Source organism: Pinus tabuliformis, chromosome 6, assembly GCF_031772625.1.
Source record: "Pinus tabuliformis cultivar Carrire ecotype Pingquan chromosome 6, CPIR1, whole genome shotgun sequence".
Classification (NCBI taxonomy): Eukaryota; Viridiplantae; Streptophyta; class Pinopsida; order Pinales; family Pinaceae; genus Pinus; species Pinus tabuliformis.
In genome coordinates this window covers 1350109545-1350125705 of record NC_142292.1, presented here as the reverse complement: position 1 = coordinate 1350125705, position 16161 = coordinate 1350109545, and the positions used below count along the sequence as shown (strand labels likewise).

At 42.6% G+C, this 16161-nt stretch overlaps 1 protein-coding gene and 1 pseudogene across 1 annotated transcript in view; one reads left to right on the top strand and one right to left on the bottom strand.

Annotated features, from left to right (window-relative positions):
• LOC149263634 (uncharacterized) overlaps nucleotides 1–16161 on the bottom strand; it is a 282397-nt gene that overhangs the window by 27735 nt on the left and 238501 nt on the right. The gene's annotated exons all lie outside the window — the stretch shown is intronic.
• On the top strand, nucleotides 647–1416 carry LOC149263635 (COP9 signalosome complex subunit 4 pseudogene; annotated as a pseudogene).

The window sequence follows — 16161 nt, the reverse complement described above, 5'->3', positions numbered from 1 at the left end:
CACAAAGTCGAATTTAGAAGAGTCGAGAGTAGCTTGACTTAGCTTGCAAACCCGAATGTATTGTTTGTTAGCTGGCAAAGCCTGTCATGGCTTCAGAAAATAATTAGACTGCAGTTTGTAATCATCCAGACTTCAATGAGCTTTCATGAGACTTCTCAGTTGGCTTGAAGTGGCTTCCCTTTCTTGAGAAATCATTAATGCTTGTACTGAAAAGAATAGGTGTGTATTCCTAACCAAAGCCCTCAAAAAGTTAGAGCATTGGTCATTCATCAAATTGCTTATTGAATCTTAATGCATGAACATTATTCTTTACAACTGTAGCCAAGCTTGCCTTGTGGATAACAGAAAATCTTATGGGTTGCAAGTTGCAACCATGCAGATCCAACTTCAAATTACTGGTGCCTGAAAAATGAACAACTTACATCCAAATGGGAAGCTCACTGTTTGTATAATCACACGAGATTTTATATAGAACTCAATCTTGCAAGCTTGTCTAAATTTAACATAGCCAGAGATTGGTATTTTTCCTCTTCGAAGAGCCCAGGCAACCTGAGACAGTCAAACCAGAAAAACGGAGTGAAACCAGAAAAACAGAGTCGAGGAAAATCGATCTACGAACATAGTCAACAATGCAAATTCAAGGACGATGGCAGGCGAAATAGAGAGCACTTTGCAAAGCGTCGCTACCATTACTGATCAGAGGCAAAAGATAGAGCAGTACAAGCTTATACTTGCCTCCATTTTCTCCAATAATAATGTTCAAAACGCGAAGGCTTTCACTGATCATATGGTGTTCGACGATGTGTCGTTGGTGGCTTCGAGGCAACTACTTCAGATATTTGCGCAGGAGTTAGGGCAGTTAGAGCCTGAGGCTCACAAGGAGGTTGCCCACTATGCTTCGGCTCAAATTCAACCCAGGGTTGTTTCCTTCGAAGAATAGGTATCCAACATGCGAGAGAAGCTTGCTGAATTATTTGAGACTGAACAACAATGGTCAAAAGCAGCTCAAATGCTCAATGGGATTGACTTAGATTCTAGCATAAGGATGCTTGATGATGCATACAAACTATCAAATTGTGTCCAGATTGCTCGTTTATACTTGGAGGATGATGATGTTGTTAATGCAGAAACATTTATGAAAAGGCTTCCTTTTTAGTGAGCAATAGGCATGACGAAGCATTAAATTTAGAATATAAGGTTTGTTAGGCGCACATTTTGGATATGAAACAGAAATTTCTAGAAGTTGCACTTTGTTATTATGAGACATCGCAGATTGAAAAGCGCCAAATTGGAGACAAGTGGATAGATGAGGATACCCGTATTATTCAATCACACAATAATACAGCAGTGAATCGCCACAACAACCAGGGAGTAGGTGATATGGAAACAAAATCACTGGATTTTCAACGCATTTGATAAAACGTATTCAAAGGGGGCCGGTTTCACTTCTGAGAAGGAGTTCTTCCCATGTTTCTCTGTAAATTACGCGGAATACAGAATTGATTAAACTTCTCTTACCATGATGTTGCAGTCCTATCACCATCACCTTCGCAGGACTCGATCCGCCGACCTCCTGCGCCTTCCTTTTGGCTTCCTCGACTTCTCTTTGGATTCTCAAAGACTTCCAACATTGTTTCAGTCGAAGGAAGGATATACCATGTCAGAACCACAGTTCTGATATATGAATAGCAGCATATGAATACGCAACACAATGGTATAGGATGGTCAACGGTGATATATGAGAAGGCACCAAACATAACCGATAACGGTATGGACAACTTTCACGTGGAGATTTGGGATGTAGATATTAGGTTCATCGCTCAAAGAGTGAAGTATGGGAGCAGCCACAGTTTAAGAAATAAAACACACCGCAATGTGAGGGAGCATTCAACGTGACACTAGAATGTGATAGTGTTATATGGAGGTAGTGTGGTATCACATAGTTCGGAATTCAATACAAGAGTTACAGAAGTACCAGAGAGAAACATTGAGCGACAGAGAATTCTACTGACCAAAATGACCAGAAGTTTTGTATTCCTTGACCAATGCATGCCCAAGATACATTCAACCAGCGCTCAAAAAGACCAAGAGACTAGGGTAATTTGTAGACTGTTAAATCTGCAAATTCGCCAAAGAAACGCTCTATTCATCATAAAGAACCTCCTTTTTTTCTTTTTAATTTTTTAATAGAAGGTAAATGGTCACAAAATAGTGCGCATAGAAATGACAGGTGCGTTTCTGCAAGACGATGTAATGGTGCAGGGAACATTTCTTAGAGCTACTACAGAACCAGGCAGAGATCGCAGCTACAATTTAGCTGACAACATATTCATGAAATGCAAGACTAACATGCACAGAGAGGTCACAAAATTAGTGGCTCATTTTTGGGCAGGGCAGGAGTACACCTACTCTGATACCATGTTAAGACACATACATGGCAAACACAAAGTGTAAATGATAAACATGAGTGTATTTGTATTATTGACAATGATATACATTTATAGTACATTCACATGACCTTTGGTTTCGTATTCCAAGGTCTCTTGGACTTCCTTAGACTATTCAGCTTCCACACCAACCCTCTGAGGATTAGGTATCCAAAAGCTAGCAACGCAAAAGAAGCTCATGATGGATATATTGGCGCAGTTGGCTAGCGCTCATACAGAATTAGGGGAAGCAAGAGAATCGTGGGGAAAGCGGAACTCGATCTGGTGAAGGGAGCCACATGCATGTGCGCACAAATCTCCAGAACACCCCACATATAACTACCCATTCCAACCAACCCACTATACCCCAATTTGTGGATGGACCCTGAAGAGAACCAAATTTATTCGCATTATTAATGAGGTCATTTGTAGATGGGATTGAGAAGTATGATGCATTGAACCTGAGGATTAAGATGGCCATAAATTTTGGGGAGTTTTGCCACTATAAGGAGAAACATAGACCTGGGGCTGGGACACCATATAGGGAGGTCAACAGAACCGGGACCTACAGATAACAGTGGGAAAGATAACACTTCCCACCTTTGATGGTTCAACTAGGAGCTTTGCTGGAGCATGGGTGTAGATGTTGGATACTTCTTTGTAATGTCCCAAATGAAATAAATTTGGAATAAGCACTTTAGAAAAAATTATTGTTCACTTCACAGAAGATTGCCATGTAAAAATAAACAAATAGAGCACTGCAATCCCAGAACACAATGGACAAGGGAACTCTCAGCTTTATTATATTAGATAAACTTGGGTTTCACATGCTGGGAAAACCAAAATAGCTGAGATAGCTGAGATAAAATTGGCCTCAAATAGATCTGCAATAATACCGCAATCAGCCTCCAAACAAACTAAAATCAATAAACTGCAACCTGTGAACCCTGAATGGATCCACCAAGGGAAAGATGGGTGCTCGCCCACTCTCACTGAATCACCCGCGAGTTTCCGTCTTGGGGCTACCAATGGAGTAGAGAACTGGGTTCTCAACCTCTCAAACAAGAAACAATAACAAATCCAAGATGTCTCCAAATGACCTCCTCCTCTTTTATAGATCTGATGGATAGATCTCCAATCCTCTAGAAGCATCTTATTTTATTATTTTATTATTATTCTAGAAGCTCTCCATTGACTTTATCTTAAGTGACCTTTTTAACTTTATTTCATTTCACTTAAGTCACTTTTGACCCATTTTCTCCAATTAATTATTTTTCCTTAATTAAAGTCATTTTTAATTAACTAAAATGGTAAATCGCCCACCATACTCTCTTCGGCCACTGGAAGTCACTTCTCAGCATCCCATCCTGTAGATCTTCTCGTTTCGGTTCCAACGAGCTATTAAACTAAGGTGTTCCATCAAATTAATCTCCCTAGAATACCACCTCAAGCATAATTAATTAAGTTATGCCAATAATAACCCCGTTTTACAAGAATTATCAGAAAGTCATGGAACCAAAAACAAGATGTGTAGAATGGCTCATGATGATGAATATGCCAAGCGAATGTCATCGGACCCCATAAAAACTCCTCAAAACTCAATCGGGACCCCTGATGACATAAACTTGATCCACTGACCTCGCCATTCCCTACCCTGGAAATCCACCCTCGTTGTACTATGGAGAAAAATAAAAATGTGGATATTACAGTCCTCCCGCCCCAAGATTGCTTGCCCTCAAACAATCCAAATCTGTGGACCAACCTGGTGGCCCAACGTAACTAAGACCCAATGCCCGGATCCCATACGAACCATTGGGTGATGCCCTGCTCCTGTGTCAACCCACCATGAACGGACCCCTCAATGCCCGAATCCCAGACTAATCTCTAACTGAACCTGTCATCAACAAATCCTCCTGGATCCCAATGCCACCAAGAACAAGTATCAAGGCTCCAAGGCTCTTGTTGTGCTATAACTCCAACCATGAATGTTGCTCCATCCACTGCGTACCAACTCATCACCTCTCTCCAATCCAACCCTTGGCATAAACCAAGGTCAATCTCATCATATTGATGTTGCACTGAAATATTGATGAGTGGCCAGCCTACATCCTGTTGCCAACTGAAGCATGTAATATCCCTCACCTCTAAGCGCTCCTGCAGTACACTGCTACTGGCTAAAACTGATACTCCAATAGGGTACCAGCTCATGATCTCTTGCCAATCCAGTGCATGGACACCTATGCAAGGAATAAGTCTAATGGGTTGATATGGGTCCTTGCTCAACGGATGATGCTCTATCCGGTCAATCAACCAGATTTGTCTAAGGAAACCTGCCCCTCTCACTATAATAGGCAAAAGTGGGCAAGATGTGCTACAAGCCCTATCTATGTACCCCTAGAGAGGGTTGTTCCCTGAAAGTTCTACAACTTCGCCAACTGCCTATGCATCTACCCGCACCTCATCAATGGGTCAGCCCAAAGATGGATGCACCACCATCTCCAATAGCTCTTGTCGTCTACTAGCCTCCTACAAAACTAACTTGTCAACCTCTAATACCTCCTGAGGACAAGTGTCTACAAATACCACCTCCGTGGAGGTTCCCTGCACATCTGTTTGCTCCACTCTAGCGGCTGGCCCCAAGGGTGTTTGCTCATCCTCCACCATGGGCTCAACATGAGCCACTAGCTGACTCTTCAAAAATGGCCCATCCCACACTCTGTGTGTATCATCTGACTCATGCTCCTCTATGTGCTCTCTATGCTAAATCATCAGACGCTCATCTGCTCCCTGATTTCCTTCCCTCATGGGAACAATCGGCTACTCCTCATACTCCTCTACCACACATGGATGCATATCTAGGCTACTGTCATCAACTCCACACGACTGCTCATGCTCCTCAGAGGTATCATCGTATGAACCCATGGACTCATCCAACGAAGAGTCCTCATCCTGACAGACATAAAGAATATCTCCCTGCTCTACCGTTGTCATCTCCTCAGTGTCACTCAAGCATGAGTGGTCAGGTCCCCAAGGTCCTTTGCAGATGAAGCAAAGTCCCTTCCTCCTCAACTCATTCTTGTTGCATAATCCACCAAACCTTAATAGCTCATCCGTGGTCAACTGTCTCCTGAACAACCCGATGTTCTGCTTAACCAACCTTTCGGCTAGCTCATAAGCAACAGGTGAGACCAGCTGCTCTCTCCTCTAGAGAGACAACAATCAAGACTGCAACTCCCGACAAATGGCATCACGACCTCTCATACATGATGATAAGATGGACTGCAAGTGTGCTAAGACTGTGTCAAGATGATGTTTCCTAATGCTGAAGAAGCATTGGAACATCTGCAAGATCAAACCATCACACTCAAGATCAACCATGATTTCACAAGTCCTAGTCATGGCCATACCTCCTAAAATATCAAGTTTCTTCCCAAAGGTAGAGCTTGCGCTGTTGTCCAAGTCTTGGAAAGTTTCTATCATTAGTCTAAAAACTCTCCTCATAACAGCATCATTGTAAGGAGCTATAGGGGTGGTCCGTCTCAGGATGTTACTGAGACAAGATGCAATTGGAAGTTTAACCCCTTCACAAGGTTCCTCCAAGAACTTGTGTTGTATGAGAGCAAGCATAGCTGGTTTTAGAGCCCAAATTAGTTTCTTCCCTTCTAACTGGCTCACTTTGGAAAGGAGGGCATCTAGTTCATCAAGTTTGAAGAGAACTTTCCATGTGACCCTCATGTGCTTCAAATTTGTCCCAAGAGCATAAATCTTGTGTCCTATTTCCTGCTCTTTCTACAGATCCTTTAGCGGTTCTTGTTGGAGAAGGTTGTGGATCCTTTCTGAGAATGGTTTATTGTTTTGTGTTGGTTTTTGGTCTAGATTGCAGTCCACTAATGTACTAATGTGATGATTTAAGAGGTGCTTCAAATACTCCATTATACAAGACACCTATAACAATAATGCCCTCAAGGCACAACACTAAATACAAACCCTCTCAACAACACTCAGTGGCAGCAACATATAAACTCTACAGCAATAAATCTCTTATTGCAATCAGATTAGCACAGTAATATGAACAAATGATCTCTGGTCACAACAGCCTCACAAATCTGCAACCCTCTAATAACATTCAGTTTGACAATAATAAACAACAACTGTTTTGCCTCAAAATGCTACCAAACTCTTCTTATTCAAGCACTGACTCAATGCATGAATGATACAACCATATAAATTACAGGGTATATGTCACCTACAACAAGACATCAACATGACTAAGACTGATTCCCTACCCTTGCAGCAACAATGTAATCGAATACCTCTGACCTCACAGACCAAGAATATTTCTAATGACAAAACTTAACAACATGTAATCAATTCAACCCTTCTCTCAGCTTTACAATACATATAATAACAAAGTTGTGAATAAGGACAGGAACTTGGTGCGTTGATCCACAAATGCACACGAAGTAACTTGTCACAAGTTTAGCAAATGCTCACAAATTCCTTTCACGCTCAGCCTCCAGGATCTCAAGGAATTCGTCCCCTTTTCTACTGCCTACTCCAGCCACTACGCAGAAGGGATATATGCACTCCTTGATGCTCAAGGCAGCTCAGAATGAGGGACAAACTCTGCTCTAGAAATGCGTCCACCACCCAAGAGAGATTTGACCCCAATCTCTGACAATCTATGCTTCAATAATAGGGACAAAATTTTGTTGTAGATGACACAAGAAGTTCTGTCCAAAATGAATATGATTTCCTCAAGCTCAGAAGGACTTCCCACTAGTTGCAGAAGTTTGTCTAGCTAATATCCACACTCAGGGAACAATAGAAATGAACTTCATGCCTAGCATCGAACAGGGTCAGTCTCTTCATAAATACACAACTCTTTTACGCACAACACCCTCAGTGAAAATTTAAGAAATGTGTGGCCTTGCTTAAGGAATGATATATTTGACCTGTAACTTGCAGGGGTAAATAATGTTCTCGGTGTACCCAATAATTTACATGATAATTTTGGTGATCACGCTACTAGTATGAGGCTCTGGCAGATATATATATCTCTGTGTGTGTGTCTTTTACTTAAGTAAATATGCCCAGTTTGCAGAAAGCCCTCGAGCAGATAAAGGGTCGACCCAGAACAACAAATCACTTGGGATTTGACCCCAATCTGCCTTAAGACTATGCGTTGTTTCCTTCAACTACATGAACTGCTTGGCTCTAACACATCCACGACATTCAACAATATGGATACGCACAACCATAAGTAAAAATCCCACAACTAATATGCTTGAACTGGAGACTTTCTGAGGTTCTGTTTGCGTATTAACAGCTTGGACAACAATCACTAGAAGCAATGGATGCCATTCAATGCAAGGGAGATAGCACATACCATCACTGGATAATATTGCTCAACTAATGCAAACGCTCACACACCTCAACAATCCGTGTGTCTTTGTCATGCATAGGTTAATATCATGTGCCATATTACCCAAACGCGCAGATGTATACTCTGGCCCAAATGCATTGCTGCAATTTTCATCAAATCATACAATTTCGTGCCCCTTGGCTTGATGCGCCTCGTGGTGGCTTTCCTACAATAGTCACGCATTATTGACTTAATTGCCCAACCACAGTCGGGCAGGCCACCTCTGGTATCCTCGCCTATTCATGCTCAAATCAGATCACGATCAACACATTTTGATCCAACACGCACCAGCTACACGCATTTCCTGCTCTGTGATTCGGTCAATAATTCATTGTTATATGCGTAGTCACCTTTGACAGCGCCTTTGCTCGATCTCTTCTACACATTACTCTTCAATGAGAAACTATGATCGCATGGAGTCGTCGACCTGATTGGCCCTGTCATGGCGATGAAAATATGGCAGGATCCCCATCTGACTGACAACTTAATATACCGATCCGCCTCTAATTCGCAGATCGAAAGCCGCAGTATGCACGTACCATCACACCGCTCAACATATTTCTGGTCAATACATGGAAGGCAATCGTTTCTCCATACACAATATGCAACTTCCGGCAAATGAAGCAACTTGACCCTAACAGATTCAGTTCGACCTCTGCTGGTATTAACAAAGTAGCATCGCTTGACCCCTAGGGTTATACCGTCATTCTGACAACTTCACTTGACTTCAAGAATTTCATGAGATCAACGTTTGCAGAGTTGTCTTTTAGAATCGCAACAGAATGCACTCGGTCCGAGTGATATTCAGAGCTCAGCTTCTGGGAAAAGAGAAGACTTGGCCCACATAATAACCCAGAATGTCTTTAAATGAAAGATACATGTGCTTCCAATATTCTGGCCTTATGTAAGATGAATTCTACCACTCTAGTAATGCTCAGTCGAATGCTACAAAATCACTTCAATCTTCAGAAGATTGACATCACAGTTGAAGCCACTTGGACCAATTAAAAAGATAATCTCCAAAAAATAGGATTTAAATCCCAAATCACTGAAACTATTTTCCCATACAATAATCCTACAGACTTAGCTCCAAATCGATCTATAAATAAGAAACCCTCAAGCTGGCAGGAAAAGAAACTCTGATACCACTGTAATGTCCCAAATGAAATAAATTTGGAACAAGCACTTCGCATAAAATTAGTATTCACTTAACAGAAGATTGCCATATAAAAATAAACAAATAGAGCACTGCAATCCCATAACACAATGGACAAGAAAACTATCAGCTTTATTATATTAGATAAATTGGGGTTTTACATGCCGGGAAAACCAGAAAAGCTGAGATAGCTGAGATAAAATTGGCCTCAAATAGATCTACAATAATGCCGCAATCGACCTCCAAACAAACTGAAATTAATAAACTGCAACCTGTGAACCCTAAATGGATCCACCAAGGGAAGAGATGGGTGCTCGCCCACTCTCACTAAATCACCCAAGGGTTTTCGTCCTGGAGCTACCGACGAAGTAGAGAATCAAGTTCTCAACCTCTCATACAAGAAACAATAACAAATCCAAGATGTCTCCAAATGACCTCCTCCTCCTCTTTTATAGATCTGATGGATAGATCTCCAAGCATCTAGAAGCATTTTATTTTATTATTTTATTATTATTCTAGAAGCTCCTCCATTGACTTTATCTTAAGTGACCTTTTTTATTTTATTTTATTTCACTTAAGTCACTTTTGGCCCATTTTCTCCAATTAATTATTTTTCCTTAATTAAAGTCATTTTTAACTAAGGAAAATGGTAAATCGCCCACCATACTCTCTTTGAGCACTGGAATTCACTTCTCAGCATCCCATCCTGTAGATCTTCTCGTTCTGGTTCCAACGAGCTATTACACTGAGGTGTTCCAACAATTAATCTCCCTGGAATGCCACCTCGAGCATAATTAATTAAGTTATGCCAAAATAACCCTGTTTTACGAGAATCATCAGAAAGTCACGAAACCAAAAACAAGATGTGCAAAACGGCTCATAATGATGAATATGCCAAGAGAATGTCATCAAACCCCATAAAAACTCCTCAAAACTCCATTGGGACCCTTGATGACATAAACCTGATCCACTGACCTGGTCATTCCCTGCCTTGGAAATCCACCCTGGTTGTACTATGGAGAAAAATAAAAATGGGGACATTACATTATTTCTAGCTAAACCCCATGAGGGAGGTGGATGTTAATAATATTTCCACTTTACATCTTGATGGAGACGTAAAGGAGTGGTGGTACCATGGGTTGATCACTCTCGGGCATGTTAGCATTATTTCCTACACAGAGTTCACGCAGAGGATCATAGAGAGGTTTGACAAGAAGGGACCCAGAGCTACATTTCAGGGAGTTGGCGCATCTGAGATAGATTGGTAGTGCAGAGGCGTATATTTTGAACTTCTAGAGGTTAGACGTGATGGTGTAAGATATCTCGGAGGTAAGATTGATCACGTTGTTCGTTGATGGGCTGACTGAGCCACTACGTGGATGGGTGAGGGCCTACAAGCCCACCACCTTGCAAGATGTGATCCCCAGGACTAGGGACATCATGGATGCAGTCCCTAAGACGAGATTACCTCTTAGGCCTACCCTCCCTCAGATGGGTAAGGACACTAGGCCTCCTCAAAGGAGTGGACAAGACGGGGATAGTTGGATGATGAGACCAAGAAGGATCTCCGACGGAGGAAATTGTGCTTCATGTGTCAAGAGCCTTGGGTACCTGGGCACAAGTGTTCTAAGGGCAAGGCCCGCTACATTGAGGTGTTTTCCCACAACGAGCCTAGGAGGAGGGTGAGCAAGAGCCAATAGGAAGGGAGGAGAAGCACTATGACACAGGGAGGAGCCACATCATCAGGGTGCGAAAGGGGGCATCATCGCTTCACTTACAAGGATTCCTCGGTAACATAAATTGCATATCAGAGGCATTATTCAGGGTCAAAGGGTAACTGTCTTGGTTGATGGTGGGGCCACCCACAACTTTATAGATGTGCAACTAGTAAACCAGAGGGGGTTATACACAGAGCATTTTGAGGGCTTGTCAGTTCTAATACCATGGAACCAGACCATGGAGTGTACCAGGATGATCCCCAAGATGAAGTTGACGATGGGGAACTACATAGTCACCGATGATTTCGTTGTGGTGAACGTGTCAAACACCAATATGGTGTTGGATGTTCAGTGGCTATATTCTATTGGGCAATGGAGATGGAGTTCTAGGACCAAGGAAGAAGGTGGTGTTGAGGGGCATGCACTCCTACCCACCTAAGATAGTGACAGCCAACCGGATCAAAGCCAACTTATGGCGGGGGGATATAGCCTGGGAAGTAGAGTGGAGGATCACAGAGATGAGGACGGAATCAAGCGATGTTTAGTGATATTCCCCCGAGTCATCCACCAAACAGGGGATTCGAGCGTATCATTGAGCTAGAGGAGGGGTCTAGGCGGTCATCACCAACCCTTACAGACATCCCAAGACGTACAGAGATGAGATTGAGAGATCCATTTAGGAATTGCTAGCTTTGAGCCACATCAAACTGAGTTCCAATCCCTTTGTCTCTTCTGTAGCGTTGATAAATAAGGATGGGACTCTACGCATGTGCATTGACTACAGTGCCCCGAACAAGAATTCGCTCAAGAACAGGTACCCCATTCCAAGGATAGACAAGCTGATGGATCAGCTGAGAGGAGCCAAGTACTTCTCCAAAATAGACTTGTGCTCTGGATACCATCAGATCTGGGTGAGAGAGCAGGATATTCCAAAGACCGCATTCAGGTGCCACTATGGGCACTATGAGTTTCGAGTTATGCCTTTTGGGCTAACCAACGTATCGACTACCTTCCAATCTTGCATGAACAACGTGTTCCACAAGTAGTTGTGCAAGTTCGTGCTGTTGTTCTTTGACGATATCTTAATTTACAGCAGGACGTGGGAGGAGCATTTGCGCACTTGGAGGAGGTGTTGTCAGTCTTGGAGGTGTTGCGAGTCTTAGAGGAGCAGCAGTTCTATGCGAAGATGTCCACATGTGTGTTTGGCCTCACGAAGATGCTTTACTTGGGCCATGTGATTGGAGAAGAGGGAGTAAAGGTGCATCAGGAGAATGTCACGTTCCAAACTTAAATAAACAATGATACGCAAAGTAAAAACGATTTACAACACATAAATTTTAAACAATCGGCAAATGCTCATAAAAACTCCAGAAGTAAGAACTAGCTGAGCCATTTTATTAATCAATGGAGCAAGTACAATAGTATGGAGGAATGAACCTGGGCTTGCCTCAATGGCAAGCGTAATAGAACTCAGGTGATAATACAATGATCTCAAATGCTGGAAATCACTGTTACTCTAATGCTCTGCGCTGCCCAAAAAACTACACTATTGGTTGGAAAGGGAATGCAAGCTCCACCTCCGATGCTCAGAAAATGTTGCGAATCTAAACTCAAGCTCCTTGGCCAAAACCCATAAAAACCTAGAAAGGGTTTGGTCTATCTGTAAGCCAAAGTCGAACCCACAAAATGGTGTGAATTCCCCAGCTAACTAGTAATTCGCCCTATTATAAGAATTAGGATTTCAGGCCCGAATAGCATCCGGAAAATTCTGAAATTTTAACCAGGGACTCCTCTCAGAAAACCAAAAAAAAACACAAGAAGGAATTTAGCCAATTTAGACTTCTAAAATTCTACCCCCTTGGAGCCCAGCTTCAGCTGCAACTGCAAAACTCGGCCTGTTGGGATCTACCTGTAAATCCTCCTGGAAATGGACCCAAAGTGCTAGGTTGACCTCTGTTATCAATCCCATGACTTCCTGGATGGGCTTCCGGCCTATGGCACCTGCTCCTTAGCTCCACGAAATTGTTGGATTGACCCTCTCCGCTGTCCCCAAGCCCAGTAATTCAAACTGCTAGGATGTTGGCTCTATTCGCTCCAAAACTCACAAGAAAGGTTGGCCCTTTGCTGCTCTCCCAATCCTCTTACTCTCCTAGCAAATGTTTGATCACTGGTAGCTCCAAACTCCCCCTGCGTATTCTCCAGCTAGCTCGAAATACGCACTCCCTGTTGTGGATGAATGGTAGTGTTGTAACCCACTCCTAGAACTCCTGAAATACTTATGGAACTGCCTCTCTAGGGCAGGCACGGATGGTCCCCCGAAGTAGAGTTGAATCTCCAGCTTGAGAGATTCGTGGCTAAACAGTTGGTTGATTCAGCTAAACAGCAGAGCGAACAGTCAAGTAATTTTGATTGCAAGGTGTAAGAATGAATCCCAAAATGAGGGTTTCTCCCTCCTTATAACTCCTTGGGCCTCCCTTGCCTCATATGGGCCCCTCCATCCACCTATTCGACTTTCCTTCCAAGCTATTCGAATGGGCCAATTTGAATTCCCATGTGGGTGGCCCCCACATTCCACTAGCAACCAAATTAAGTCGAATTACCTCCCAAGTCCCTAAGTTGAAAATGATGGGTTCTCTTCCTTAGCCAAAATTGTGCAAAATTACAAATGTGTTTGAGAAGGGACATGACAGAGAAGTTCTGGCTATCTTGGATTGGCCAACTCTTAGGAGTCTGACAGAGTTAAGGCGATTTTTGGGTATTTGCACTTACTACAGGTTGCTTGTGAGAGGGTTCTCTCAATTGGCAGCACCCCTAACAAATCTCACAAAGAAAGGGGCTTTTGAGTGGTCAGCAGAGGCACAGGAGGCTTTTGAGCGCCTCAAGGTAGTGACGAGCTCGTGCCCAATTTTAGCGCTGCTTGATTTTTCGCAACCCTTTGTCCTAGAGTGTGATTCCTCAGGAGAAGGCATCAGGGAAGTCTTAATGCAAGGAGGTCACCCCATTGCCTATGAGAGTGGGAAGCTTAGGGACTATGAGCGATTATACTTCATCTAAGATAAGGAGATGCTGGCCATAATGCATGCCTTGGCCAAATTCAGGCAGTATCTAATGGGGCGCCTGTTCAAGATGAACATAGACCATAACAGCCTGAGGTTCTTTTTGGACCAAAAGGAGCTTAATGACGAACAATAAAAATGGTTTAGCAAGATTCGGGCCTCCGACTTTGAGATTAGTATGTAAAGGGGAAGAACAACGTGATAGCAAATGCACTCTTTGGGAGACCAATGACACTCTCCTTCATGGACATCACCTAGGATTGGAAGGTGCATATTTTGGTGTGGAGTACTCTAAGAATCAGCAGGCATGTGAGATTTTGGATGGCCTATGTGGGGACGATAGTTATAGGGTGATGGATGACGAGATCTATTATAAAAGCAAGATTTATTTGGTGTCAGGATCTCAGTTGCGGGAGAATATCATTCGGGCAGCACACGACTCCCCTCTTGCAGGACATCCCGTCTTCCTCAAGACGTACAAGTATGTCAAGGAGTGGTTTACGTGGACAGTGTTACCTCTCAAACTAGCAGGGGTCCTAAAAGGGGATCCTTGAAGGGTTACTACTAGGCTAAGGGCAACAATGAAGCTAAATTCCATTGTCACCACAACTAAATTTTCCTACTCTTTATGGACTTTCACCGATGGGAGGAGACCCGATATATAGAGAATCACTTATGAAGGATAGATCAACTAAGATGGGTGTGAAGTGATCTCGATGACCCTTTCCTAGGAGAGACTCAAGAGTGGGACTTGCTTGCTTCTTAAGCAAGGTGCAAGGTTCTCTAGGATAGGGGAATAGGGATTTGAGGGATTGGCTTAGGGAATGTGACTTGTAAAGGAGCTTCCTAAACCCTAAAATGCTTGTGAAACTTGGTTTTTGAAGTCGTTTTTGAAGAGTTGACTTTGATAAGATATGGAACCACACGGGACCAAGTGGACCAAGCTTAGGTCAAGGGGAGGGAGTTTAGCAACCAATGATATGTTTGACCTAATTAGGGAGGGGAAAGGGATCAAGGAATGAATTTTCAATGAAAGGCAATGCAAAGATCCTAGTGAGATTTCTAACCTAAGGGAAACCAAGGGAAAGAATTGGTCCTCGAGCTAGGGCTTGCGATATCTCAAGATCCCACTGTCTGAATCTCATGAAATTTGGACAGATTCTTGAGGACACACCAACACAGTTCTGGACCAAAAATTGAAGTATTTGGATGGCTAGATCGTGACATAATTGATGCCCTAGGTGACCTAGAGGACTAGATCTAGAGAAGAGGAAAGGGGAGAAGAAAATAGGATTAAGGTGATCACCTTTGGGTGGACCAGTGCCTAAACCTTTGGGTAGATTGGAGTTAGATAGAATTATGCTGGACCTTTGAATTTTCTAGGTCAAGGCAGCCTCAAAGACAACTTCACTTGGCACTAGGGAAGCTGCAAAAGCAGCTTCAAAGACTTTATACTTCGTTTTGCAAGATAAATGGCTTGTCAAGATGAATTTCAATAATGAAACATCCCTAGGAACATTCATTTGTTATACATGGCCCATACATGAAGCATTCACTATCCAGAAACAAAATTTCCACAACTTCGCATAAGAGATGTAGCAAATAAGCCTTATTATAGCAAAATCCCAGCAACAATGTATGTGACAAAATTAGAATGAAAGAATAGCATTGAAATGTACTTACATGTATAAGAATATATCCAACCATCCAAAAACTTGCCATCAAGAAGCTCTAAGACATGAAAATTATCCAAATCCAAGAGATGATCAAAAATAAACTCTCATCATTTGTATTTATACACTCATAATGAGTTCGATTTAGTTATTTGAGCCTACATTAGCCCCTAAAATAAAAATAATGTGCAAATAACTAACTTTTGGTGACAAACCCACCAAACTAACTCATAAACAAAATAACAAGCCTCTGAAGAGGTTGAATGATCAATAGTACATGTCGTTGGGCTCTCTAAGAGGCATGATGAAGTCCGTAAGTGCCATAATGATGAATAGGACTTCCAAAAGTAATGGACAAGTGGTTGGCCCCTTGTTCTCCACATAATAAACCTATGGTGCTCCCAATGGGTGTGAGGGCACATAAGTCACCTCATGGGTCTCCAAGTAAGTCGAAGATTCTTGTAGACCATCTGTAAGGACTCAGATGATAGTGTAAGTGATGCCACATTAGCATACAAGTCCTAGGTCATCTGCCAAGTGCATGGTACAACTGTGGGGTTGGTTGGGAAAAGGTGAACCAGATGCATCATCCTCGTCCAAAAGGTGAATCTCGAGCAATCTCTGAACATCTCTGGGGATCCAAGGAGTGTTGTCTACTGTTGTGGAGGCCCATGGCTCTCAACACACACCCTACATGTGCCAATGTA